The 27,751-nt window shown below is 42.5% G+C and overlaps 1 long non-coding RNA gene across 1 annotated transcript; it reads left to right on the top strand.

Moving 5' to 3' along the window:
- LOC117351560 lies at positions 1-27,651 on the top strand. The gene is made up of 2 exons (XR_004537457.1): positions 1-173; positions 24,824-27,651. It is a non-coding gene; the product is annotated as an uncharacterized LOC117351560 (long non-coding RNA).
- The last annotated feature ends 100 nt before the right edge of the window (positions 27,652-27,751 follow it).

Genomic DNA, 27,751 nt, shown 5'->3' with positions numbered 1-27,751 from the left:
GTGAAGAGACTATTAGCAAAGAGCCCCCTCCCCTCTTTACATGCTGTTTAAAACAGCTAGAGTGGTTGCACAGGGTCCCAGTGGACAATTTATATTCTGGAGAGAAGACTTGATCCCCTCCCCCATTCCAAAAGTGCTCGCTTCACAACAGGTGTGGACAGTTACCAAGAGAGGTAAGTACAAGCTGGACAGGGAGGGTGGGTGTCAGGGTCTTCAGCTGTGCCGGTTCATAGCTGGCAACATAGTAAAAAGCCCTTCTGGTCCTAGAGCCCTGTCTGGGCTGTATTCAAACTTCCTAAAGCCGGTACGTACTCAGTGGACCAGTCTATACAGACTAAAGTAGGCAGGCTGGTTTATAACTGTTTGCAAAAGCAATTGCATGTGATAGTCCTCTCTTGGAGAATTTAAAGCCTGTTTACTGTATATTTTCTACCCATAGGTATCTATGTAAGATAATGTAATTCCTGGGCCATGCAAAATCTTGGAAAGAAGTTGAAAAGAAAAAAAAATAGAAATATAAGTTTGTCAGAGAAGGAAAGCGTGTATAAAAAGCAAAGAAAGAGAAACATTAGCGAACCAGAAGAGTGTATAATGACATTTGTTTTCAATCGGACTTCTTCCAGGAAGTTTTGTCCCCCACAGCTGACTCCTTGTCTGCTCACGGAGCTCTTTCCTGCTTTTCTCTGTCACACTTCCCTGCTCTCGGGAGAAAGTAGTTTGCGTGCCATGTTCTGTTAATATTCAGTAAGTCCAATAAAAATGGTGTCATCTTATTTTCCTCTGCTTTCTTTCGTTTTGGCCAGTTGTAGTGTTTATTGGAAGAAAGAACGAGAGACAATTCCTTCACTTCCCATGTCTTTTCTCATATTTTAGGCCCATTAGATGTTATGCATTTGGAGTAGTATGATATACTTATTGCATAGAAGCTTAGGATGGCCCAAAAGCCTAACAGATGGTCAGAGAACAGGTTGGGCAAATTTCCCATGAAGTGCCAGGCTCTCCGGTTTGTGTCCTCTTCCCAGAATTCTCTAGAGGGGTGAAAACAGGTTGTAAAAATTTCCAAAGAAGAAAAATCTCTCAGGCAATTGACTAGAAATAAAATCTGTACATTTCATTGCCTGCTGGTAGACGTCAGGATTGCTCAGTGAGCCCTATGCTGCAGAGTGGGTTTAACCAGCACACAAACTAGGCAGTTGCCTAGGGCAGCAATTTCCAGGAGCCAGCAGAGAGCAAACTAACTACAAGAATCATCAGCCTGGACTTTTACTTGCAGGGAGAGATGGAAATTCTCCATATTTTGAACTTGTATTGCAAATCAAAGTTTAATGCGAATATGGGTTTGTAAGTCGCTTAGTTCATTAAGCGGATTATAAACATTTTAAATAAATAAAATTAAAATGATGTCTTATCATGCATTTTTACAGACTTATTGGGGGGGAATGTGCTGAGATGATTCTGATTGCTGAGTTTAGCTATTGACATCTCTGCGATGCAGGCTTAAGAACATCCAAGTTAATTGGGGATCCAATGCAGAACCTCATTCCTGCTACACCAGGGGTGTCAAAGTCCCTCCTCGAGGGCTGAAATCCAGTCGGGTTTTCAGGATTTCCCCAATGAGTATGCATGAGATCTATTTGCATGCACTGCTTTCATTGTATGCTAATAGATCTCATGCATATCCATTGAGGAAATCCTGAAAACACAACTGGATTGCGGCCTTCGAGGAGGGACTTTGACACCCCTGTGCTACACTGACCTCAGAACATTATTGAGATTTGACCTGGGACCAACAAGAGGTTTAAATGTAAGATATATCAGAGTTTAGAGAAAGTGCCTGAAACGGCCCCGGGGATGGGCATAGCAAACACATTCCCAGAGTAATTTTCATTAGTATGCATATATTTGTGATTTGCTTTGATAATTGCAGGCATTTCCCGGTGTTCTGCTCTGGTCCATGTAAATTGTAAAGGCAGAATAAATTAAAGCGAAACTTCCACTACACTACTCTCCAAACTGGGTGTTCTCAAGGTACCCCTTGGGGGAAAGGGGTTAGTAACTGGGAGAGATATGTACGGAGTCTCTTCTCAGATGGAGGGAGGAGGGGCATTTTAGACTTTGGTAGTTTGACCCCAGGATACTGGTTCTTCTTATCATCACTGTGATATAATGAACCCCATCCTTGGGGGTGGAGGGGAGGGGGAGTTTGGAAATATGACACTAGAAATGGAGTATGAATGGAATTTTTCACATGGCAAATCGGAGTCTCTGGACAGATTTTTGTTCTTAGAAAAGTGTAAAATGTTTCAACAGGTTTGGCGGTTTACTGTGGCTCTGTGTGTGTGCCCTTGAGGAGGTCCCACAATTTCCCCACTCTGTCACTAACTGGGTGGGACTTTGAATGGGGAGGTTACTTGCTTCAGTTTCCCAACCTGTCATTTGCAATCTGAAGGGCCTTCCATAGAGATCATCTGCCCTGGAGGTGACTACGTGTGAGTTGGGGGGATATTTTAAATGCAGATGTTATATAAAGCAAAATCTGCCACTAACAAGCAAAGGAGGCCCTTATTCCTGCTCTCCATCTGGGAAATGTAAAACAAACCAACCTGATTGTACATCTGGTGATGAGGTATAGATAACATCAGGGATAAGGAAGGGCCAGCCATAGCATGTGTGTTATCAAAAACAGTCTCAATTTTCTGAAATGTGTGTACTGATCCTGTAGCTCATTATTGATCCTGAAAACATCTGCGTTTTGGGCTCTTGGGGAGGACGGGAAAGGTCTGGCACTGCCTCATCTCTCCTCATGCACAGCTTCTGATTTGGGAGTGTTCTGGTTAATTGACTAGTGGCCCTTTGATTTTATTCTAAGTATAAACTTTTCCTCAAATACTTTCCTCGGTTATGAAATTGCCCTTTCTCTTCCTTTTCCTCCCTGTCTGTCTCTCTGGTTTATAGTATCCATCCTCTGCATTTCATCAGAAGATTGAGAGTCTGCTTGAACTGCTGAAAAGACATCCACTGCCCCTGTTTCATTTTCCCTGAGCCCTCAATTCCTGGCAGCTGCCATCTTGGGCCATTTGCTTGGCAGGTTTTGCATTCTCAAGGTGGAATTTGCTCTGTCCTCTCTCACAGTCCAACAAGGTTTTCAAATATCTTCCATTTCACAGCTTTTTCAGTCTTTATAGCAGTGGTCTCCAACTCCAACCCTTTGCAGGGCCACATTTTGGATTTGTGGGTACTTGGAGGGCCTCAGAAAAAAGAGTTAATGTCTTATTAAAGACATGACAATTTTGCATGAGGTCAAACTCTTTATAGTTTATAAATCTTTCCTTTTGGCTAAGTCCTAATAATAATAAAATGTATAGCTAAAGAGAAACTGTTTTATTTTACTTTTCTGATTATGATAAACAGACCGAGGACCTCAAAATAGCACCTGGTGGGCTGAATGTGGCCCCCTGGGCTGTGAGTTTGAGACCAGTGGTGTATAGTGTACAAGGACCTTTGCTATTGCATGTCAAGCTTTACAGCCCAATAAAAAACAACAGGTCAAAGGGTTTCTCCTATTCTTTCTCTAGGAAAATTCCTGTCAAGTCTTTAGGTAAAGTTATGGCTGCCAGATTAATCTTCTTGATGCACAGTAATAAAAGTCTTCTTGACTAGTTTTCAGCAGTTACGCTCTCTGCATGGAGTCGAGCAAAAGATATTTCACCAATGTAGGCATAAGGCATGAACAATAGAAGAAGAGAATGGCCCGGGGACAAATTTGCCTCCATCCCCACGAGTTTTGCTGCTATCCCTAAACCTAACCGCACAAGCCTTGAACACTTATGATTTTAAAGTGTTGGAGGCTTGTGCAGGTGAAGATGAAGCCTGCAGGAATGGGGCAGAGACATGAAAAGAACTCGTATGAACGGGACGGGAAAATGAGTTCCGGCGAGGACAGGGAAAAAATTTGTCCCCGTATCATTTTCTACTTCCAAGCTGCATCTCAGCACACTGGGCCGGGGCCCATTTTCTCCTGCAGGATTCATTATTTCAGTGTGAGTTATTGAGTTGCTGCAATCCTTCCCATCATCTGCAGCCAACACCAGCTCAGTAAGACTTCCCTTCAAGGCTTGTATAGTCTAGACACTCAGCAGCGCTCACTGTGCTGTGCCCAAAATGGATTCTTTTCCTCAGAGTATGGTACTGGGGTGTAAGAAAGGATTGGACAATTTCCTGCTGGAAAAGGGGATAGAAGGGTATAGATCAGTGGTTCCCAAACCTGTCCTGGGGGACCCCCCAGCCAGTCAGGTTTTCAAGATATCCCTAATGAATATGCATGAGAGAGATTTGTATATAATGGAAGTGACAGGTATGTAAATCTCTCTCATGCATATTCATTAGGGATATCTTGAAAACCTGACTGGCTGGGGGTCCCCCAGGACAGGTTTGGGAACCACTGGTATAGATAGAGGATTACTGCACAGGTCCTGGACCTGTTGGGCCGCCACGTGAGCGGACTGCTGGGCACGATGGACCTCAGGTCTGACCCAGTGGAGGCATTGCTTATGTTCTCAGCCCATCTGCAATTGTAATTCCTAGGATAAGCAGCAAAAATCTGTTTTTTCTCCTTGGGATCTTGCCAGGTACTTGGGAGCTGGGTTGGCCACTGTTGGAAAGAGGATACTGGGCTTGATGACTGGTCTGTCCCAATATGGCAGCTTTTATGTCCTTATGTTATGTTTTGAGGGAAATGCATCCGTTTCCTTCCTTAGAAAGTCAGCCTTGTACACTTTGAACTATCCATATGATCTAATTCTTTTTGCATAGTTTGCAAGAGAAAAGCATTCACTTTGCGTATGTATAGATATGCTGATCCTCATTCCATAAACTGTGCACACGGTTACAGAACACCATCCTTTCTGCACTTAATGCAATTGCTTGATTGGCCTTTGATGCTCAAGTACCAATGATTTGCGTTAATGACCCTTGATTCTTATTAGCAATTGTGCACATAACTCTATCATGCACCTGTTCTATAAACCTAGAAAAGCGGAGACTCAGAGAAGACATGATAGTGACTTTCAAGATCATCTTTTAGGACAGACAAGTACCGACTCGGGCGGGTTCTTAGATGTATTTGTTTTGATTATGAATCGCTTAGTGCTTAATTTCTTGCACCGCCCTGTGTGTGGAGAAGTGTCTTCCTGTGCTTCTACGACCACATAAGTGTGTATGTGTACATGTTAAAGTGTACAAATGTATAGTTGTGGATGTGTGATTCAACTCTCTCGGCACCATTTCCAACTGGGCATCAGCTACGAGTACCTCTGCACAAGCTAGCAGCTGCCTAGAGTGTGATAGTGAAAGCCTGGCTATTTAGCAAAGCTTTTAGGTCTATATTTTTGAACTGTAATTAAGATGTTGTGAAGTCACTGGACTCAGTGCCTGTACTCAGATTGCACGTGGCAGGGACAGTGCACACATGCAGATGGTACTGTATACATTGACTAGAGCATTATTGTTAGATAAGAGAGTATGAGAGGCGGGGGGAAGGTGTTGATCTACTTGTTGCATTTTGGTGGGTCACTGAGTAAAAGAGATTGCAACCCCTGCAGGGACAGGGAACTAAATCCAAAAAAGAAAAGCCATTTGATTTCAGAGCAAATACGTTCCCTCACTCTGTAGGAAGAGAGTCATGGGGCAGTTTGAGAAGGGATTTTTTTTTTTTTTTTTGGGGGGGGGGTGAATTTGGGGACCCTGAATTCCAGAATAGGTTCCAGTGCAGGTCCTGGACCAAAAAGATTTCCCCACCACCTCGGTGTAAAGCCTACAAGTATCTTCCTCACACTGCCTTTGTACCTCATTTTAAAGGGACAGTTCAGACATGATTTCCCTTTGCAAAACCATCCTCAGACATAAAGCACCAGTGGATTTGACACCTGATGTTGGGTAGACTTGGAAGTGCAAAATACTTACATTATGCTCCTCAGAGAATGAAAAGGAGCAGGAAGGCAATTTTCAGGGGGAAATTATTAGTTAAAAAATAAAAGAAGAGAAAAACATGTCTACTACTAACAACAGTCCAACAAACTCCTGCATTAGATTTCATTGAGCTTGCTTATATCCCCCCCAAGAAAACAAATTATGGCAGACCTATCATTCAGGGAGGGGGCGCGTGGGGCTTTATCCTCCTAGCCATTCTAGAATGCTCTTAGAAGCCTCCAAAATGAGAGTCAGCCATTTCTTTGGGGATGAGAGGAGAACATGATTAAGAGAAAGCAGATGATCAGTTGACAAAGGTGCAGGAAATGGTAAATTGAAATCTAGAAAAACGCTTTCAAAACCTGATTGATGAGATTGGAATCATTTTACTGTTTCATTCTTGGAGCAACTTGGATACAGGTTTCTACTGATAACTGGCCTTGTTCCATTGTATTAAATTAGGCGCAGGCGTAGTGCAGTGAATAAGTTAGCGTGCAAGACTGTGAAACACTTTTCTTTTGTCTAAATACAGCAGGGTTAGTTTTCAAAGGCTCACAAACTATGTGGTAGAATTGGATGAACAGCTGAATCTGCCAAAGTGGGTTTGGGGTTACCTAACACTTTGCATATAGTTTTATAACATACAAACTTTTATTCACAAGAAAAAGAGATATTCCCAAAGATGTGACCTGAATAAGGAGTGTATGAAAGTTTCACAACTGTGTTTGTATACGTTCTACCACTGCTTGATTATATGCTCATACTTTAAGCTGTATTAAAAAAGGCATTGCCAAGGCACAACCTACCAAGATACTCAAACATGAAGGTCACGGACACCCTGTGTTTGAAGGAGCAGAAAAGAAGGCACACAGAGTGCCAATGAGGCCCTCCGGAAAATGTCTCCCTGTGTTACCACAGATTGGAGAAGATTATCATGCCGCTGTACCGGGCCATGGTACGCACCCCCCCCCCCTCCAATCTGGAATACTCCATCTAGCACTGGTCGCCGTACATGAAGAAGGACGTTGTACTACTCAAAAGGGTCCAGAGAAGAGCGACTGAAATGGTTAAGGAGCTGGAGGAGTTGCTGTACAGTGAGAGATTAGAGAAACTGGGGCTCTTCTCCATTGAAAAGAGAAGACCAAGAGGGGACATGATCGAAACATTTAAGATAATGAAGGAAATAGACTTAGTAGATAGAGACAGGTTGTTCACCCTCTCCATGGTAGAGAATGAGAGGGCACTCTCTAAAGCTAAAAGGGGATAGATTCTGTACAAACGTACAAATGTAAGGAAGTTCTTCTTCATCCAGAGAGTGGTAGAGAACTGGAATGCTCTTCCAGAGTCTGCCATAGGGGAAAACACCCTCCAGGGATTTAAGACAAGGTTGAACAAGTTCCTACTGAACCAGAACGAACGCAGGTAGGGCTGGTCTCAGTTAGGGCACTGGTCTTTGACCTGGGGGCCGCTGTGTGAGCAGACTGCTGGGTGCGATGGACCACTGGTCTGACCCAGCAGCGGCAATTCTTATGTTCTTATCTGCACAATAGCAAGCTATATCCACGGGTGAGCTTATGTGGTCTGTAGCTCCTCCAGTTTGGAGCTAGTAGGAATAGAACAGGTGGTGTCAACATCTGCACTGCCTAGTGTCCAACCATTTTTAAAAAAAATTACATTGATTGAAGATTTTGCATTTTACAATAAAAGTAAAACAATCCCATATTATCACTAAGAAATATAAAGAGAGCAAAGGATCAACCTTATCCCATGACAAATCTAATGTCTTCATTAATGTAAAGAAGAACATTTTAGAAAAAGGGGAAAAAATGAAGAAAGTCAAAAACAGTATTATACACTGTTGGACTCCTTTACTTCTTAACCGATTCTTCCATAACATTAAGTTTCCATATCATTGTCCACCATAATCCTTATTTTGAAAAGAAATTACCGTAAACTTCTCCTAGGATGTTTCAAAAAGAAAGTCATTCCCAAAGCCAAAGCTCTGGGATGTAATTTAAGAAGTTCCCTATGGGCTTCTTGAGTTTTAGAGGAAATATCAGAATAAACATATATTCTTTGATGATAAAAAAACAAAGTCTATCGTTTCTTAACAAAAACAGAGCCCGACCATTTGAATTCCAAGATTTACCAAAAGATCAACTAGGCACACCACAGCACAGAAAACAATCAAACATGGAATAACATAGTATTAGTAACATAATAGATGAAGGGAGATAAAAACATACATGACCCATTGAGTCTGCCCAATAAGATGGTTAGAGTTGTAATCATCTCTCATCGTTGGTTAATAGTCACCAATGTCTTCCCCTAAGTCTTTGTTTAGAGGAGAGCAAGATCTTTTGATAAGACACAAAAGACAGGGGGGAAGCCACTGCTTGTCCTGGATTGGTAGTATGGAATATTGCTACTCCTGGGGTTTTGGCCAGGTACTAATTGGCCACCGTGAGAATGTGCTACTGGGCTTGATGAACCAATGGTCTGACCCAGTAAGGCTATGTTCTTAAGTTCATACCAGTCTGCCAAAGACATAGTTCACAGAAAGTGCTTTTAAGGAAAACTGACAGTTTCGGCATGATAGAAATTCCCTCACCCTGGCCTACCAGAAGTGGGATCTAGTGACAGGACAGGAATGTCTGCTGGTCATTGAGCTGAAGTAAGTATCAACAGACATCACAAGTAACCATTAAGCCTGCGGAAACCTTGGCAGAGCAATGTTACACTGCCTCTTCCAGATGTGGCCAGCTGTAAGCACTGGAGGGAAGGGAGCATGCCATAAAACAGATTTACATTAAGACCTTCTGGGAGGGCTCCAGCATTTCTGCCTTAAGCCACAATCGAAGGCCAAAAGTCTAACTTCATTTTAACTTTCTTTGATTTTTTTTTTTTTGCTAGATTTTTGTGGGGTGATGGAGAAAAGGAATGGGACTGGTATCAGCAAGTTTTTAACTTTGATATCCTGCCTTTCTATGGGTACAATCAAAGCAATTAATGGATGGTTAAGTGACTTGCCCAGGGTCACAAGGAGCTGCAATGTGAGTTGATCTTGGCTCAGGCCATTGTACTAACCACTGGGCTACCCTGAGCAAATACAGAGGAATGTATTTTATATTGTGATTGAATTGTATCGATGCGATCTGATGTATTTGACCTCTTTAGACCGACTCACTCTAGTGTAGGAAAGACGTTCCACAAGTGAGACTCAGTCTGTTTCTGAAAATAGGAGTGACAAAGAATGTACCTTTTCCATTCTCCTGTCCAGCAAGCCTCTCCCACTCACATGCCCATGCTTGTAAATACCCTGGCCACAGAAATGGTCCATAGGCTTTGGCATTAGGCTTTATGAATGAATGAATGAATTAGGGTGGTCTATTCTCTCCAGATTTCCTGACAAGAGACAGCTTATTATGGGCTTTCCTTACTAGCGTGGTAATATTTCAGTAACTTCACAAAGCCCTCAGTGACATCACAAAGAGAGCGATGGGATCTTTAATAGCATCACGTAGATACCAAGTGACTGCTTGACATAATGGAACTAATGGAGTGCTTCTCACTGGCCTTCAATCTGTTCAGAACTTTGCTGCACACCTCATATTCCACCAAGTTCGCTAAGCCCACACTTCCCCTCTCTTCAAGTCACTTCATTGGCTCCCTATGTCTTTCTGAATACAGTTCAAACTTCTCTTACTAACCTACAAGTGTATTCACATCGCAGCTCCTCAGTATTTCTCCTCCTCCCCCAGGCACTTTGCTCATCAGGTCAGTCTCTCTTATCTGTACCCTTCTATGGCCAACTCCAGACTCCGTCCCTTCTATTTTGCTGCACCATATGCATGGAACAAACTGCGTGACTCAGGGCTAGATGCACAAAATTCTCAGATCGTGTACCGATGCTCGCTAAACCAGTTTGATTGATTTAATGACCGACGGAATTTAATGATCTGATTTTCAAAATGGTTTTCAGTGTGGTCGTACATTCTCCGATTCTGGCATGCAAATGGCCTCATTACTATTAAAATGTGGTCATTAATATGAAAACCAGCCATCCCATCAATGGCCTAACACTGCATGCCAGAATCGGATCAGTAATACCGACCCGAAAAAAAACAAACAACCGGTCTAGTGTGTTACCAACAGGTCTGCCTGTTTTTCTTTTTTTTCTCCTATGGGCACAAATATTGTGTATGTGTAACACACTCACAATATCTGGCCCATAAAAAAAAAAAGTTGAGCCAGAGTACAAATTCCAGCGCAGTTCCTTGGGATCTTAGGTGGCACCATAAATTAGATGCTACAAAATAAATAAATAAATAAATAAATAAATACACACACTGCCAGTTCTGTAACAGTGCCTAAGCTGTGACTGAGCACGGGTGGCATTGAAACACCAAAATATAGGCACAACCACTTATATCAACTCAATAGCAGGTATAAGTGGGCATGGCCAAGTGCACCATGCCACACACCCAGCTTATATCATTCTCCCCTGCATAACATACTCATGCTGTGCCCAGTTGCATGCCAAGGAACTTAAGCCCATATTTTATAGAAAAGCACCTGGTGCTTATGGCAATCATGCACTTAAGGGCTATTATTCCATAAATATGTGGGCGTAACTGGTGACACACCTCAGAGAATTTTCCTTCACACCCTCCATTTGCTCAGATATAATCCTCTAGGGACAAGGAAATACTGAATGAAACACACCTTGAGCTACTACTGGAAAAGGTGTGAGACAGATCCAAATAAATCAATATTAACTGTTCTTCCCTGAGGCATTTCAATGAATGGCTGGGAATCGTCAAAAGCCAGTTTGTCTCTGGTAAAACAAAGCTGAGCCAAGAAAAGTGCAGGCAGGTTCCAATTGCCCGTTAGGCCATACCTTTAATTGGGCAAGACCGAGGCAAAAGACAATTTCGAGGAGGAAAAGGAAGAGGCAACCTTTGATTCCATTGCCACAATTTCTGAGATCTTCCCACCCCTGCACTTAAATATGTGCAAGACTGGTCCTAGTATGCACCTAAGCCAGAGGTGACACATCCTAGTTAATTAATCCGCTATTTGTTGGCAATAGCAGGTTATAAATGATTTAACTGTATCATATTAGATCTGAAGCCTGGAGTCGTAGGAAGTAAATGAGAGCAAGAAACCCTGGAGGCGGAGGGGCAAGGTATAAACTAGAGTTTGCAAGTATTCTGTACACTGGGAGAAGACTCATTTTAGAAGTATAGAACAGTCATCAGAATAGAACCAAAAATGAGTTCTGAAAGTAAATTTCTATACTGTTCTGGTAATTCAGAGCTTCCACCCCATCTGATGATCTGGAGTTTTCCCACCCTCTAGCAAGGTACCACAATGGACAATTTTGGCCCCTATACTTTTTACCATTTTCTGACTCCATTGGCCACCCTGCCACAAAGTTTGGTATCTCTGCTTATATTATGCAATGCCCATATGACTGTTAACAGCTCATGACATTTGGGACCCGCTTTTTCAACACTGGGCGAGATTATCAGCTGGTTCTGAATTCTCATAAATCTGAAGCTTTCACATCTCTTCTCTTTCAGCTTTCTCTTTGCAGAGTCCCTCTTCCTATATGAGAATCTGCTCAGGTGCTTGGTCTCCTCTTTTACGCATATCTGTCTTCTCCTATGTCCTTGGCTGGTCAGAAATCCTTCCTTGCCTTGAGGAAGATTTGCTCAATCAGACTATACCTCAATACTAAGGCATTAGCCATGCTCTTGTTCTAACTTATCTGGACTACTGCAATTCTCTTCATCATGGTCTTCCTCCTTATCATGTTTGCCATCTTCAACTGATTCAAAACATGGCTATATAGCTACTTGATGACACAAAATGCTCAGATCACATCTCCCTGATTCTTTTTGAACAATAATGGATACACAGAATGTAGAGAATTCAGTGTGAAATCGGACCCCTCACGCTGTCTGTTTTGGTCTTGGTTCCTTATTGGCTTACCTATAACCTTCCATCTGTATGTTTCAATTTGCTCTATTTCTTGGTCTGACCATTTTCTGCTGTATCTCATCTGATCTTTGCCAGATGTCTCCTCTTCCTAAGTTTGACTCTCAAGACTTGGCTTTTTCTACAAGCTTTCTCTTCTTTTCTCACATGACCTTCTTAAATCTCCTCTTTATGGTTTTCATTTCTGCCTTCTTTTCTCCTTGTCCCATTTATCCTCATCTTTGATTAGTTTCTATCTTGTTTGTTTTTACCATTGCTCATTTTTATGATTGTAAACCAGCTTGATATCTCCAAATAAATACATCTTTCAGGCTGTAGCGGGGCCTGGTACAGTGTAATTTAATACAATATTTGCTATTTGAGCCTTTATAGGTGTGCATCAGAATAGTTTATAATATTAAACACTAGAAAAAAGGAATGGGACGTGTATATCGCCTTTTTGTGGATACACATTCAAAGCAGTTTAAATAATTAAACCCAGGGCAGCTACTCCTCACCTCACTTGCCGTGAAGTAGAGGAGTAGTCCAATGGTTACTGCAGCAGACTATAATCCTGGGGAACTGGGTTTAGTTCTCACTGCAGCTCCTTATGACTCCAGGCAAGTCACCAAACCCTCCATTGTCCCAGGTACAAAAAGCTTAGGCCCTCTTTTACAAAGCCAATTACCATGGTGGCCCATTGGGAATTAATGGACTTTGGTGCCATTGCCATGCGGCTTTGCAAAAGTGTGTGTGTGGGGTGGGGGGTTAGATTGAAACATAAGAACATAAGAATAGCCTTACTGGGTCAGACCAATGGTCCCATCAAGCCCAGTAGCCCATTCTCACACTGGCCAATCCAGGTCACTAGAACCTGGCCAAAACCCAAAGAGTAGCAACAATCCATGCGGAATCCTAAAGAATAGCAAGATTCTGGAATCCCAAAAAGCAACAAGATTCTCAAATCCCAAATAGTAGCAGCATTCCATACAGAATCCCAAGGAATAGCAAGATTCCAGAACCCCAAAGAGTAACAAGATTCTTGAATCCCCAGAGAGTAGCAACATTCCATGTTACTGATCCAGGGCAAGCAGTGACTTCCCCCATGTCTTTCTCAATAATAGACTATGGACTTTTCCTCCAGGAAATTTTCCAAACCCTTCTTAAAACCACTCTTACCACAACCTCTGGCAGTGCGTTCCAGAGCTTAACTATTCTCTGAGTGAAAAAAAATTTCCTCCTATTGGTTTTAAAAGTATTTCCCTGAACCAACGAGTTTCCCCTAGTCTTTTTAATTTTGGTTGCTGTGAAATCAATCCACTAGGGACAGAGTAGGTACCTGCATATAATGGACAACACTGTGTATGTCCAGTAGTGCAATAGAAATGATTGGCAGTATGGATACATTGAACAGCTGATGTAATTCAAGAAGAAATCACTGACTGGTTTGGGAGATTTCAGAGGCACGTGGCATGACTACCTAAGAAGAAAGGGGATACTCTAGAATCATCACACTCAATCCATTTACACCTTTACTTGAAGCTTTGAATGAACTGTCCACTCCCCAACCCAGATGCTTCAGCCATTTCCTCAAAAACCCAGACTGTGCTGACGTCCTTTCTGGAGAGGGTAAATCTCTTGCCTCAGGGTGTTCATCACATTCCCATGTGTGTCTGAGTATGCTGAGAAACGTAGGACAGCTATACATGGGAATAATCAAGTGTTCTAGGAAGCCCAAGAGTAGGGGGTTTGCTGATGTCATTGAAAAGAGCCCCAGGGAAACCTTTTCTCTCCGGGTAGGAATGCCACAAATATACAGAGGACTTGGGAGTGTAGTGTGAGAGGCCAAGATCACACGCTCCTAGCTTCCTGGGTTAGCGGAGGCTGACAGACAGCTTGCAGAGGGCTATGGGAGAGGATGAAGCTCTCAGCTCTTTTTCCCACAACTTTTAAAAGAAGAGGAAAAAGTTTAACCCTTTCATTGGCAGATGGTGAAACAGCAGCTTTACGTACTTTGATGTTGAATGAGAGCTAATGATCTCCCATAAGAGCCATAGAAAACAGGGTGAAGCTCTGCTGATTCTAGACTCTAAAATGGAAAAGCTCCTTACAAGGTGCTTTGAAAGTTAATCAGAATATGTATTGTTAGTCCAATAAAAAGGTATCATCTTCTTTTATTTCTCAAAATTTTCTTTAAAGCAAGAGGCTGCTCCTTAATAGTTAATAAACCCAAATCTTTAGCTCCTTACACTGACTGTGAAAGAAGCAGGAAATTTTTGGGAACTGCTGAGCTAAGTCAGCAGAGGAAGTGCCAATAATGTAGTGAGCGGAGTGGTAGTCGGGAGTGAGTTAGCTGTGCAGATGGGGCAGTGCCGCAGTCCCTGGGCAGACGCCTGATCCATGACCACTGACATGCTTTACTGCAGTCCGAATTTTCCAACGCACACTGTGAAGCAGAGGCAACAGGATTAAGTGGCCTCACTGTCTTATGAATGCAGGTAGTTGACAGGGACCCGAACGGCCTGGTGCATCCAATAAGACCATGCTGCTTAGCATTAACAAGGTACCTTTGACAGGACATGTCTCAGGGAGAACTGTCAGGCTTAATGGGAAATAAAGCCAGAGACATTCGTTACATAAGAACATAAGAATAGCCTTAGTGGGTCAGATCAATGGTCCATGAAGCCCAGTAGCCTGTTCTCATGGTGGCCAATTCGGGTTCCTAGTACCTGGCCAAAACCCAAGGATTAGCAACATTCCAGCATCTCAAAGAACAGCAAGATTCCGGAACCCCAATGAGAACAACTTTCCAGAGCTGAGACTGTGATGTCATAATACCTCTCCACCAATGCCTAAGAGCCAGCCTCATCAATGGCTTAATTGTCCTATACTTGGATCATCTAAGAATAGCCTTACTGGGTCAGACCAATGGTCCATCCAGCCCAGTAGCCCGTTCTCTCAGTGGCCAATCCAGGCCAAAACCCAAGGAGTAGCAATATTCCATGCTATCGATCCAGGGCAAGCAGCGGCTTCCCCCATGTCTTTCTCAGTTATCAGAACATAAGGTAAAGAGTTAAATTTTCTATAATGTAGAGTTTATTTGTTGGAAAAGGCAGAAAGTGAGAATGCCAAGTGCCATGGCAGTTCCCAGCTCCAAGACATGAGAAACCTTAAAAGGCAGAGTTTCAGCCTGCACGCCAGGCACCCTGCCAGATGTTCAATTTGCTCCTTAAAATAGTTATACATGGATAAGGGAGAGAACGAGACAGACAGATGGAGGGATTCTGAGCAGGAAAACAAAGCTCTCCTGGGGACCAAGAACCACACACAGGATCTGGAAAGGCAGAAATACTAGGAGGTTATTAGCACTGCTAGGTCTGGCTCTGAAATCAATTTCAGTGAATTTGGAGTTTACTGGTATCTATCTACGTCGTTAAGCAAAGAAAAGGACTACAGCTACCAGAATGCACTGGGATGCACAAGCATTCCACAGAACCTGAATCTACCAGGAACTTAAACCGTGCTATCATTATAAACCTGCCAGCACAGGAGCCCTCAAGGAATTAAAGGAAACTTCCATCTCCTACTGGATCGTATTGGTGTGGAAAGGATTCTTCTGTGGCTTACAGTTTTTTCAGGATAGTTAGGCCAAATAAATACTGCAACAGCAAACACTCCTTACTGGCTTTGATGGTGCCCAGAGCGCCCCGCTCCATGTGGAGATTGCAGATACATGCACTGTCATTAGATCCAAGAGAAATACTTTCTATTTGGGTCTCACTGCCAGTATTCTGGTACTTTCCTGAGCCCAGGGCAAGTGATAATCCATAGCCCACAGCAGGATGGAAGCCTGGCAGGTTTTCAAGCAGCCCCTCAGGAGTACCACAATAGCTTTCTGCAAAGCGTCAAAGTCATTGCTCCTCCGATAACTGTGTGGCTGATTCAGGGCATTTCCCAGTGGCTGTTGTACCAGAGCGGAGGGAAGAGAGAGAGTGAGGTGAATTACACTGCGGTTCCCAAATATTGTCACTTGTTTGGAGCCGTTACATTCACAGAAATCAAGGGCAGGATTCTCTGATTAGAGGTTTTTTTTTCATTATGTTATGATCAATGTATCATTTTAACTTCCTGCTTAGTTGGCTGCAGCTGGTTTGTATTTTGATTGCTCTGTTAAAGATAATCATTTCTCATTAGCGGTGGTATTACTGCAATGAACATTTTCTTTACACTCTTAAGTTATGGATTGTTTGTAGAAATATGTTTGACAAGTCACTTCCTTATTAGAGAGATAAGTGTCGGGTGCAGATTACTGCCCTCTCTGTCTCTTCAAAACATGTCCAGAAGTCCAGTTGTGGCCAGCAAAGAATGCTGTATACATACATAGGCGATGGATTTTTTCTACATAATATCCCAGCATTGACAATTTATAACACTAGGCCATGTAAGCTACTATCTGGCCACAGTTATGTATTTAAAATGGGATGATATTTGAGGCGGGCTAAGGGGTGGAGATGGGCCACAAGTTATATGGATAGCCGAAGGCCAAAATAGCAGAGAACTTTGTCCAGGTAAGTTATCTAATTGAAAATGGCATTCATTGGCCAAAATTTTTTCCTAGCCATACCACTTCCTATGCACCCTAGCATCCTTCTAGCTTTTGCCATCACCTTTTTAATCTGTTTGGCCACCTTAAGATCATCACTTACAATCATTCCCAAGTCCTGCTCTTCTGTCGTGCACATAAGCTCTTCACTCTCTAATCTGTACCGTTCCCTCAGGTTTTTGCAGCCCAAATGCATGACCTTGCATTTCTTAGCATTAAATTTTAGCTGCCAAATTTCTTCAAGCTTTGCCAGGTCTTTCTTCATGTTATTCATACCATCCGGCGTGTCTACTCTATTGCAGATTTTCATATCATCCGCAAAGAGGCAAATCTTACCCAACTCTTCAGCAATATCATTTATGAAAATAATAAAAAGAACAGGCCCAAGTACAGAACCTTGAGGCACACCACTGGTAACATCCCTTTCCTCAGAGCGATTTCCATTGATCACTACCCTCTGTCGCCTTCCACTCAACCAGTTCTTGACCCAGCCTGTCACTTTGGGACCAATCCTGAGGGCACTCAGTTTATTTATTAGACGTCTGTGTGGAACACTGTCAAAAGCTTTGCTAAAATCTAAATACCCACATCCTGTATCCAATTTTCTGGTCACCCAGTCAAAGAAATTGATCAGATTTGTCCGACAAGACCTACCTCTAGTGAATCCATGTTGCCTCTGGTCCTGTAATCCAAGGATTCCAGAAACTTCACCATTCTCTGCTTTAAAAGTGTTTCCATTAATTTGTTTACCACAGAAGTCAGACTTACCGGCCTGTAATTCCCTACTTCTTCCTTACTTCCACTTTTGTGGAGAAGGACCACATCCGTCCTTCGCCAGTCCTCCGATACCACTCCTGACTCTAGAGATTCATTGAAAAGGTCAGTCAGCAGAGTTACCAGAACGTTCCTAAGTTCCTTCAGCACCCTCGGATGTACACTATCTGGCCCCATCGCTTTGTCTACCTTTATTTTAGCTAGCTCCTCACAAACACAACCATCTGAAAATCGATCAGAGTCTATTACTCCTCCATCCCTATTCATGTTTGTCTTCTGTGGTCCCCCTCCTGGCGTTTCAGCCGTGAACACAGACTAGAATATTTGTTAAGCAATTTGGCCTTTTCTTTACCAGCTTCTACATATTCCTCCCCTTCACCTTTGAGTCTCACAATGCCACTTTTGCATGTCTTCCTATCACTAATATATCTAAAAAATGTCTTATCTCTCCATTTTACCGTGTCAGCTATTTCTTCTTCATCTTTGCTTTTCTGACTACTCGACCAGCCTCTCTTAACTTTTCCAGATATTTTTGCCTGTCTTCCTCTTTCTGCGATCTTTTGTAGTTTATGAAAGCTACCTCTTATTCCTTACCTTCTCAGCTACTACTTTGAGAACCAAAGTGGCCTTCTTTTCCTCTTACTTTTACATACTTGCCTCACAAAAAAGTCTGTTGCCCTTACAATAACTCCTTTTAGTTTTGCCCACCACATTTCCACACCTTCCAGACGTTTCCATCCAGACAATTCCTTGACATAATCCTCCATCCGAACAAAGTTAGTTTTTAAAAAGTCTACCTTTGCTTCTGAATGAACCCTCTCTATACCCATCTTAATATTAAACCGTACCATGCAGTGATGACTGGATGCCATATGATCACCCACGGTAACATCCAAAACACTTTCCCCTTTTGTAAGCACTAAATCCAGTATGATCCCATCCCGCATGGGTTCCATTACCAACTGCTGGAACAGTTCTCTTTCTAAAGAATCCAGGATCTCCCTAGTTCTAGAAGACCATGCAATAGGGATACCCCAATCAACATCTGGCATGTTAAAATCACCTATTAGTAAAGCTTCCCCTTTTTTAGATATATTCAGAATGTCTACTATTAAATCTCTGTCTACTTCTTCCGTCTGTGAAGGAGGCCTGTATATCACACCAATGTAAATATATTCACCATTCTCTCTTTCCAAATTGATCCACGGGGCCTCTTCTTTGCCCTGCAGATCCTGAAATTGTGTGGCTTTAATATGATCTTTAACATATAACATTACTCCCCCCTCCTTTTCTTCCTACCCTGTCTTTCCTGAACAGATTATAGCCCAGTTATGGTTCTCCATGATCGCCACTATATCCAACTCATCTTCTTCCATCACAGCTTCTAGATCCAGAATCTTGTTTCCCATATTTCGAGCATTAGTATACACTCCTCCCTCCTTATTCACAGTTTCAGGACTTGTGGTTTCGCCTAATTTGCATTTTTTTGTGCCAGGACCCCCCCCTAGTGAATCAACCTTACCTGGTGGTCTAGCGGTGACGCGGGACGGAAGCGATCTTCTTACACTCCTGCCCCGTGCAGAGCCTTCATCGAAAATGGCTGCTGTGAGTTCCTGTGGTCTCATGAGACTACAACGGGAACTCACAGCAGCCATTTTCGAAGACGGCTCTGCACGGGGCAGGAGTGTAAGAAGATCGCTCCTGCCCCATGTCACTGCTAGACCACCAGGTAAGGTCCAGGAGGCAGGAGGGAGGTGGGGGTGGGTCAGAGCCAGCCCAAAAGGTATTTGCAAATTTTCAATATTCATGGGCTGACTCTGCCCCTAACCACTGCGAATATGGAGGGGGGAGTGTATACTGCTTTCCAGACATCGCCCCCTTTTCCCATCCATGTAGAGGTATTCAGTGATTTACTTACCTGAGGGCTTATACTCACCTGGGAGCTTTGATCACCCTGCCCCATCACTTCTAGTTTAAAGCCCTCTTCAGTAGATTGGCCAGCCTGCCGGCAAAGACACTTCTTCCCTTCTTTGATAGATGCACACCATCCCTTGGAAAATCATCGCATGGTCCAGGTAGCCAAAATGCTCTCGACGACACCATCCACCAAGCCTGTAAGAGAAACAGCGGGGTCTTGAGATGGGAGACTTTAAATGGATTTTGCAGTTTCTGTGCTTCTTTGTCTTCTAGCTAGGCTGAGCTAGTCCTGGATTTATCTGCACTGCCTCTGTGGACCTGTAGGCTTGATTTCCTTGGGAGAATTTGAGATGAATGTTATATGCAAACGGAGGTTACAAGCAGCATAACGCTACATAGAACTTAAACACAGAATCATGCATGTTCCATTTAGTTTTACATGCTACTTAAGTCTACACATGGAATGTAGGATAAGGCATCGAAATCCGCAAGTTTTTTCTAAACGTTATCTTTCTATAGAGTGAGTATTCTTTACAGAATCTGAGTTTCCTTAAGCCCTTAACATGGACTTCTTGAAAAGTCATTTTTTAGGCCTTTGTAAAACAGCGCATGTACAGTAGTTCCACAAATTTCATAGGGAAGTTGAGTTCCACACCTTTGCAATTTGATAGCAAAATGATTTGCTATGAGGAAGCTGTTTGGCATTCAAAACACTATACAGCGATGCTCCATTCATCGGTAGCCAATGTAGCTCTATGAGCAGCGGAGTGACATGGTCAAATCTTGATTTGGAGTATATAAGTTTTGCTGCAGTGTTTTTCATCAGCTGAAGATTTTTCATTAGTTTCACAGAAATTCCGAAGAACGGTGCATTGCAATAGTCCAGTAGAGACAGTATTAAAAATTGTACCAGTATCCTGTACTGTGGTTGGAAAAAGTAGAATCAGACCTTTCTTAATTTCTGTAGTGTAATAAAGTATTTCTGGATTAAATTATTAACATAGTCCTTAAGGTTCAGCGAACTGTCTAGATCAGGGATAGGCAATTCCAGTCCTCGAGAGCCACATGCAGGTCAGGTTTTCAGGATATCCACAATGAAAGTGTATGAGATGGATTTGCAGGCATTGTCTCCTTGAGATGCAAATTTATCTCATGCACATTTATTGTGGATGTCCTGAAAACCTGACCTGCCAGTGTCTCTCGAGGACCGGAATTGACTACCCCTGGGCTACAGTGACTCCCAGAACTTTTGAGGTTTTCTCAGTGTTGAAGCTTGTGTCGTTTGTCAGATCTATGATGGATTGGATTATGTGTGTGTGTTGCCCAAACCATAACAATTTGTTTTTTTTCCGTGTTTAGTTTGAGATGGTATGTTACCGACCATTCTTGTACTTTAGTTAACATTTTGGAAAGTATGGCAGTCATGTTTGATCTGTGGGAATAAGTAGAAAACCATCTGTGTGAGGAAGTTATTTTTCACACAGAGGGTGGTGGATACATGGAACGTGCTACCAGAGGATGTGATAAACAGGAGCACGTTACAGGGGTTCAAAGAAGCTTTGGATAGGTACTTGGAAGACAAAGGGATTGAGGGGTACAGATAAGAGTAAAGGTAGATTATAGGGATGGGATTAGAGGTAAATTACAAAATTAATCAGGGACCACTGTTCAGGCACTAGGCCTGATGGGCCGCCGCGGGAGCGGACCGCTGGGCAAGATGGACCTCTGGTCTGACTCAGCGGGGGCAACTTCTTATGTTCTTATCATCCCAAATTTAGTGTGGTCATAAAGATGTTGTTTAATAGAGGTAAAATAGGGGATCCTTGCGCTACACCACATGATGGAGACCAGTAGTCAGATAAGGATCCATCTTTCAAGACTCTGTAGTGCAGGGCTGCCCAAGTCCGGTCCTCGACATCAACTGTCAGGCCAGGTTTTCAGGATAGCCACAATGAATATGCATGAGAGAGCTTTGCATACCAAGAAGGCAGTGCAGGCAAATCTTTCTCATGCATATTCATTGCGGATATGCTGAAAACCTGGCATGCCAGTAGATCTCGAGGACCGGACTTGGGCAGCCCTGCTGTAGCATCTTTTCATCAGAAAGCCTTGAAACCCTTTCAATACCAGTCCTGAAATTCCTAATTCAGATAGTCTGTTTAATAATAAAGTGTGATTTACCATATCAAACACTGCTGAGACTTTGAATTTTAAAAGCAGCGTTTGTCCGCCCATACTTAACCATGATCTTACTCTAGATACCAGATCAATCAAGCATGGTTCTGTGCTGTGTAGGTTTCTAGATTCCAGTTTGTCTTTTAGTTGGGAGGCGACTACAAACTCTATCAACTTCGTCATAAACGAATGCGTGCTATCGGCCTGTAGCTTACTGTTTTGAATTGGCCTAGGTCTGCTCCTTTTGGGATAGGTGTAAGTAGAATTTCTCCACATCTTCTGAAAACCATCCTTGCTTCAATGTGGAGTTAACCATCTTAACTAACCAGTTCAGCACTTCCGACATATCCCAGTAGAGGTGGAATGGGCATAGATCCAGTTGGCATCCCTTTCCAGATAGTCTCTTTACTAAAGGTTATAATTCTGTTACTGTGATAGAATTGAAAGCTGTCCATACACTGTCTACTGGTATATCAGCTAAATTACTCTTAGAGCTAATATCATCTGGTTGATTGTCTGCAGTGTTTCCAAATGGTTTAAATATATTCTCAATTTTGTTTGCAAAGTGTAATGCTAATGAGTTAGGTGCAGGGGAATCTACATTTGAGGCAGTTTTATCAGAATTTTGTACATCTTCTTTAGGTCTGGCTTGTCTACCCAATATCTGAGTAATATATGCATTTATCTGTTATAATGTGTATGCTGTTTCCTCCAATTGTCTCTAAGCGATTGATCTCCTGACTTCCTCCAAGCTCTTTCTAGTTGTTGGCATTCTCCTTTCAAGCTTCTCAGGTCTGCTAAATACTACTGTGTACTACTAAATATTTCTATAGCACTACCAGCCATACGCAGCACTGTACAGAGTAACGAAGACAGTCTCTGTCTGAAGGAGCTTATGATCTACACAGACAAGACAAACTAATAGGATGCCATGGATACAGTTAAGGAGAATGGTTAATTGCTGGCTAGGTTGGTGGGCAGTGGGGAATGGGTTTATGGATTGAAGGCTATATCAAAAAGGTGGGCTTTCAGTCTGCTTTTAAACAAGGGAAGGGGCTTAGCGGACAACCTGGGTAATTTATTCCAGGCATAGGGGGCAGCTAGATGAAAGGAAGAAAGTCTGGAATTGGCAGCGAAGGAGAAGGGTACAGCTAAGAGGTTCTCTGGGAGGTGTATAAGGAGAGAGCAGAGATATTGAGGGGAAGCAGAATGAAGTCACTTGTAGGTCAGCAATAGGAGTTTGAACTGTATGTGAAGGTGGATTCAAGGAGAGGGGTGGGTTTTTTTTTCATTTCTAGGTAGTTTTCTGTCTACTAACAGTGTTATCAATTCTAATGTAAATTCTATAGATTTGGGAGTTTGTTTTTTGTAGATAGAATCCCACCTTTTCCCAGAACTTTTCTCCGTCCACAGATTGGAACCCTCCTGCAGTCTAGTGGAAAGCAGGCCAGGCTAGATGGGCACAAATGTGTGGGTAAAGCACACTTAAAAGACAAAAGAATGTCCCAGATCTTTTGCTAACCACTTCCTCTACTCATGGAAAGCAAAGGACTCTACAAGGCTTTCTAATTGATACCATAAACCTGTGTTTTGTTCCTGGTATTATAATTTATCCCAGCCTGAATCACAAAGAAAAACACAAGCTCCCCTTTGCCTTCTTTGGCTGGATGCCAGATTTAAGATTCAAGTTGTTTAATGTTCAGCCCCAGGAACCTGGCTTTAACCATAAAAGGCCGGCATTTTCTGCAGCCCAATCACAAAAGCAGAAGCTATTTTTAGTTAGCAGGACTATGTCTGAGTTCAGAATGAAAATGAGATTATAGAGTCAGATAGACCCCACTCCCTCCCTTTTCTATGCAAAATCTAATGAAGATATATATACACTGGAACAATTATTAGAAACTAGAACAAACCAAACAAAAAGCTTTTTCCCCACTAAAAAAATCATCCAGGAATATCTGTTAAGTCACAAAAACATACTATGTTGAGACCTCATTTAGAATATTGTATACAGTTCTGGAGACTACACCTTCAAAAAGATAATCAGGATGGAGTCAGTCCAGAGGAAGGCTACTAAAATGGGGGACAGACTTATAGATCTCAATATGTATACTTTGGAAGAAATACTCTTTAAAAAGCTATTAGCTCTTTTGAGAGCTAAAGCATGGCGTCAAAAGGACGGTGTATAAGGTTAAGGGGACAAGTTCCTCGAAAAAACCTAATGGTGAAACATGTCGGAAGAAGTGCTCCTTCAAGCGACATGTACAAACTAAAAGATAAGTTGAAATTAATATATTGTAAAATATTTTTGATAGAATTTAAAGATCAGTTTCAACAACACTTGCATTTGAGATCAATAAAGAGTGGGGAATGTAAATCCCAAGTGGATGTCTAATGCTGATAATTCTGGGTATCACTGCTGAGATCTATTGGTTGAAAACTTGAAGAGTATTACCGTATATTGATTCCAACCTTTTAAGAGATTTTTCAACCTGAATCTGTGCCAGTGTTTGGATAGTGAGTTATACTTTGGAAGAAAGGCAGAAGAGAGAGAAGATAGAGATGTTTAAATACCTCCGTGGCAAGTCACTTTCAATTGAAAGGAAACTCATAAGAGGGCCTAGGAGGAAGGAGAAAGGGTACAGGCCCAGGAGGAACCTGTGGAAATACTTCTTCATAGAAAGGGGGTGAATTCGTGAAGGTGGCATACTGAGGGTGAGAGATGAAAACTGGTTGCAAACGATATGGGTGTAAACTACTGTTTGGAAAATACGCCTAAAAATGCAGTGGAAAAGGGGCCCAGATCCCCCAAAATATGGGGCAAGCCACTGCTTGCCCTGGATCGGTACCATGGCATGTTGCTACTCTTTGGGTTTTGGCCAGGTACTAGGGACCTGGAGTGGCCACCCTGAGAACAGGCTACTGGGCTTGATGGACCTTGGTCTGACCCTGCAAGGCGATCCCTAAGTGATAAAATTGGCAGATTTGTAGTAAGTATTTCTATTTTAGCTTTAGATTTCTTTAGTAAAAGGTTTTTCAATCCAATGTTAATCAACTCGAATAATGCCTAATGGTTTGTACAGTGGGCAGAAAACTTGGGGAACTGGGTTTGACTCCAGCTGTGGCTTCTTCTGCTCCTGGGCAGGTTACTAAATTTTCCATTGACCCAGGTACTGAAAAAGTGACTGCATATAATAAATGCAAATCCCTTTGGGCCCCTTTACAATGTCACGGTAGCGATGCTGCCTTGGTAAAGGCACCAAAGCCCATAGGAATAGAATGGGCTTCGTGGCTTCCACTGCAGCAGCATTGCTACTATGGTTTTGTAAAATGGGGCCCTTTGACCCTCCCTTGTCTTGCAGGACAATTTCTTATGGCTAACATGTTTCATTCTGTTTCTTGCAGGATTGGCTTTGGTGCTTTGAAGAAAACATGGCCATGGAAGGGGGCCACTGACTCAGTGACTGTGTAACAGGAACCAGTAAAATTAGGAGAGATATAACTGAGCTTCAGTTGCTAGAGAAGACAAAGGCAGAGGCAAATCCAGATCAGCTGGGACACAGTACCATGAATTCTTATATTGTGTGTTACGGAGAGAATCTAATCTAGAGTCTTTTGTCTCTCCTTTGTAGGCATCTGGATACCTTCATTATACATAGCTCACTCATGAAGTGGCTACAAACATGATTTTGAAGTCATAGAAAAAAATATTAGGATCCTACCTGTACCTAAAGCACTGGATAAATTCTAGTAATCTTTTAAAATTATTTATATTGCTCTTTCTCTTACACCCCCAGACCTGCCCCTCTCCTGAAGAATTCTAGGTCAAATTCCATAACATGGAGCTTTGGGGTCTTTTTACTGAGGCGTGCTAAGCGACTTGGCACGTGCTAAATGCTAACGCATCCATAGAATATAATGGGTGAGTTAGCATTTAGCGCACGCTAATCATTAGTAAGAGGGGGTTTAGGACCTACTTTCTATCCTTGCCCCCATAGAGTGGGTATTTGCATCCCACTTGCTGGCACATGTGTTCAAAGTATACGTAGGCTGAAGGAGTACAAGGCGAGCTGTTTTGGGCCTCAATTTGATCAATCTCACATTTTCTAACCAGCAGTAATCAGAATCAACCAATAATTACTTATTCATTTGGTTTTATTTAGTACCTTTTTGAAGGCATTCACTCAAGGCCGTGTACAACAAAATGCTCCCCCTCCCCTCTCTCTTCACATAAGGGAATACCAACGGTCTAATTTCCTCAATGTCTCCCAGCCCTAGGTGCAGTGCTGCATCTCTGGTCAGTTGTGAGTCTGAGATGAAGCACTGTAGCTCGGGAAGGGAGGAACTGTGCTTCAAAGATGAACATGAAGATTGCCGGAGGACTTGTGCCCAACAGGAAGAACTATAGCCAAGAGGCAGACTTAGTGCCCTACAGGTGACAGAAGAACTTACACCCATGTGAAGACCTGCAACCAACAGGATGTTGTATGAAAGACAGAAGGACTCATCATAGGATTAAGGGTGACATGATTTGGTCTTGGAGGACAGACCCTGAAACAGACTGATCTTAGGGTAGTGACTATTTAGTAGAAGAGATTCTTCTCACTGTGACAGATAACAGGAAAACACACTGGGGTTTTAAAGTCTTCCTGGGGGAACCAGAGCTGGGGTCCCAGTCCCAGTAAATTAAAGGAACTGGACAATGGAGTAAAAGATAACTGCTAACTCTGAGGCATCGAAGCCTTCACGAGTCACCCCGTTCTGTTAATTATCCTGCTACCATAGAGAAGGGGACAGAAGGTTCAAGATTTCAGGCTGGGGCAGCATACAAAGCTGGACCCTTTGAAGAATATCTTTTATTCTAGACAAAGGAAGAGTAAGTTTGGATTTTGGACATTCACCAGCAGCAGACTCACTAAAACATCTATGGGGCACAATTTACACCAATGCTGACACAGAACAGAGAAAGGAAATTTCACGACCTATCCCACCACCTTTGACCTTGGCCTCAGGGTCCAGTTTTCCCAGGAATCCCTTGGGCATTGTGATGGGGATTCCTGGAAATACTGTTCCTGGGGTTAAGGCATAGCCACCTCCTCCATCTGCTACTCAGACTACTTTTCATCTGCAAGGAATGTGTGGGAGGCAAAGGTTCTAATTTTGATTGGGGGCGGGGGGATATTAAGTTATAACAAGGAAGAGGAAATTCACTGGAGACTGAATGCAAGTGTTGGACACTTTTAAAGTTTAATTTTAAAGTTGCATGAACTACGGAGACATACCGGAGTTGTGTTCTATTCATTTCTGAGAGTTTGTTCAATTTCTCCTCCACCCCGAATCTCACAGGGAACGAGTCAAATGTCTCTCCTCATTGGTCAGGAGATCCTTCCCAGTGAATTTCCATTACTGAAGTTTCTTCTCCCATCATCCTATAAGTTCCCATAATGCAGTGAGATCTGAAGGCACAGGTTCAAATTCTGCCTCTACTCATTTTCCTCACTTGTAAGCTTGTGGTTTACCCTGGACAAGTCTGTGATAGGGATAATACAGTATTAATTCTCTGATGTGTATACTGCAGTATTAGCGATACTAATGATGTTCTCTCATATGGCACAAAGGGAGAGGAACAGTCGGGGGAAAAGCTCTAGAGGGTGAGACCAAGGAAGAGGCAAAAGCTAAAAACCTGTGTAACATCACTCGTATGTAAAGTAATGGAAGAATGGAATCGGGCACTGTTTTGAGGTTAGTAAGTTACAGAATCTTAACCAAGAAGAAACCATTTCCCAGCCATGAAACGAGCAGAGCAGTAGATAAGGGATGCAGAAACCAACAGCCCCTTAAATCAAGCTGTGCTAGAGGTTTGGAGCACAGACCAGCGCGGTAAATGATCTGACGCTTGTAGAATTCCTTTGAGTAGCGGAGTATTTACCTCGCCAGCCCATGCAAAAAAAACCCTTTAGCGCAGCTTGATAAAGGGGGGTGTAAGAGTCAGATCCTGTGTGATAGGGGAAGAACCAGAAATCTCAGCATAAAGTAGGGGAAAACTAACCATACCTGAAATTAAGTGAAAGCTTGCTTCAGTGCAGGCTGCTGCTTTCATTTTTGCAAGTGTATTACAGTTAATTGTTTCTATATTTTTACTGTTAAGGTTATTTTGCAAGCTGCTTGGCACCTCTGACTGGACAAGTATCTCAAAAATGAAAGAAATAAAATACATTGTGTTCCCACTTTGATTTTGTTGTGGTAAGACCATTTATTTAAGGTTTATTGACTACTTTTATTAAGAGATTCACCCACGTAAAGCTGGACATACAGAATGTGGGATTTTAGATG

This window comes from Geotrypetes seraphini, chromosome 18 (genome assembly GCF_902459505.1).
Source record: "Geotrypetes seraphini chromosome 18, aGeoSer1.1, whole genome shotgun sequence".
Lineage (NCBI taxonomy): Eukaryota > Metazoa > Chordata > Amphibia > Gymnophiona > Dermophiidae > Geotrypetes > Geotrypetes seraphini.
This window is presented reverse-complemented; position numbering and strand designations above follow the sequence as displayed.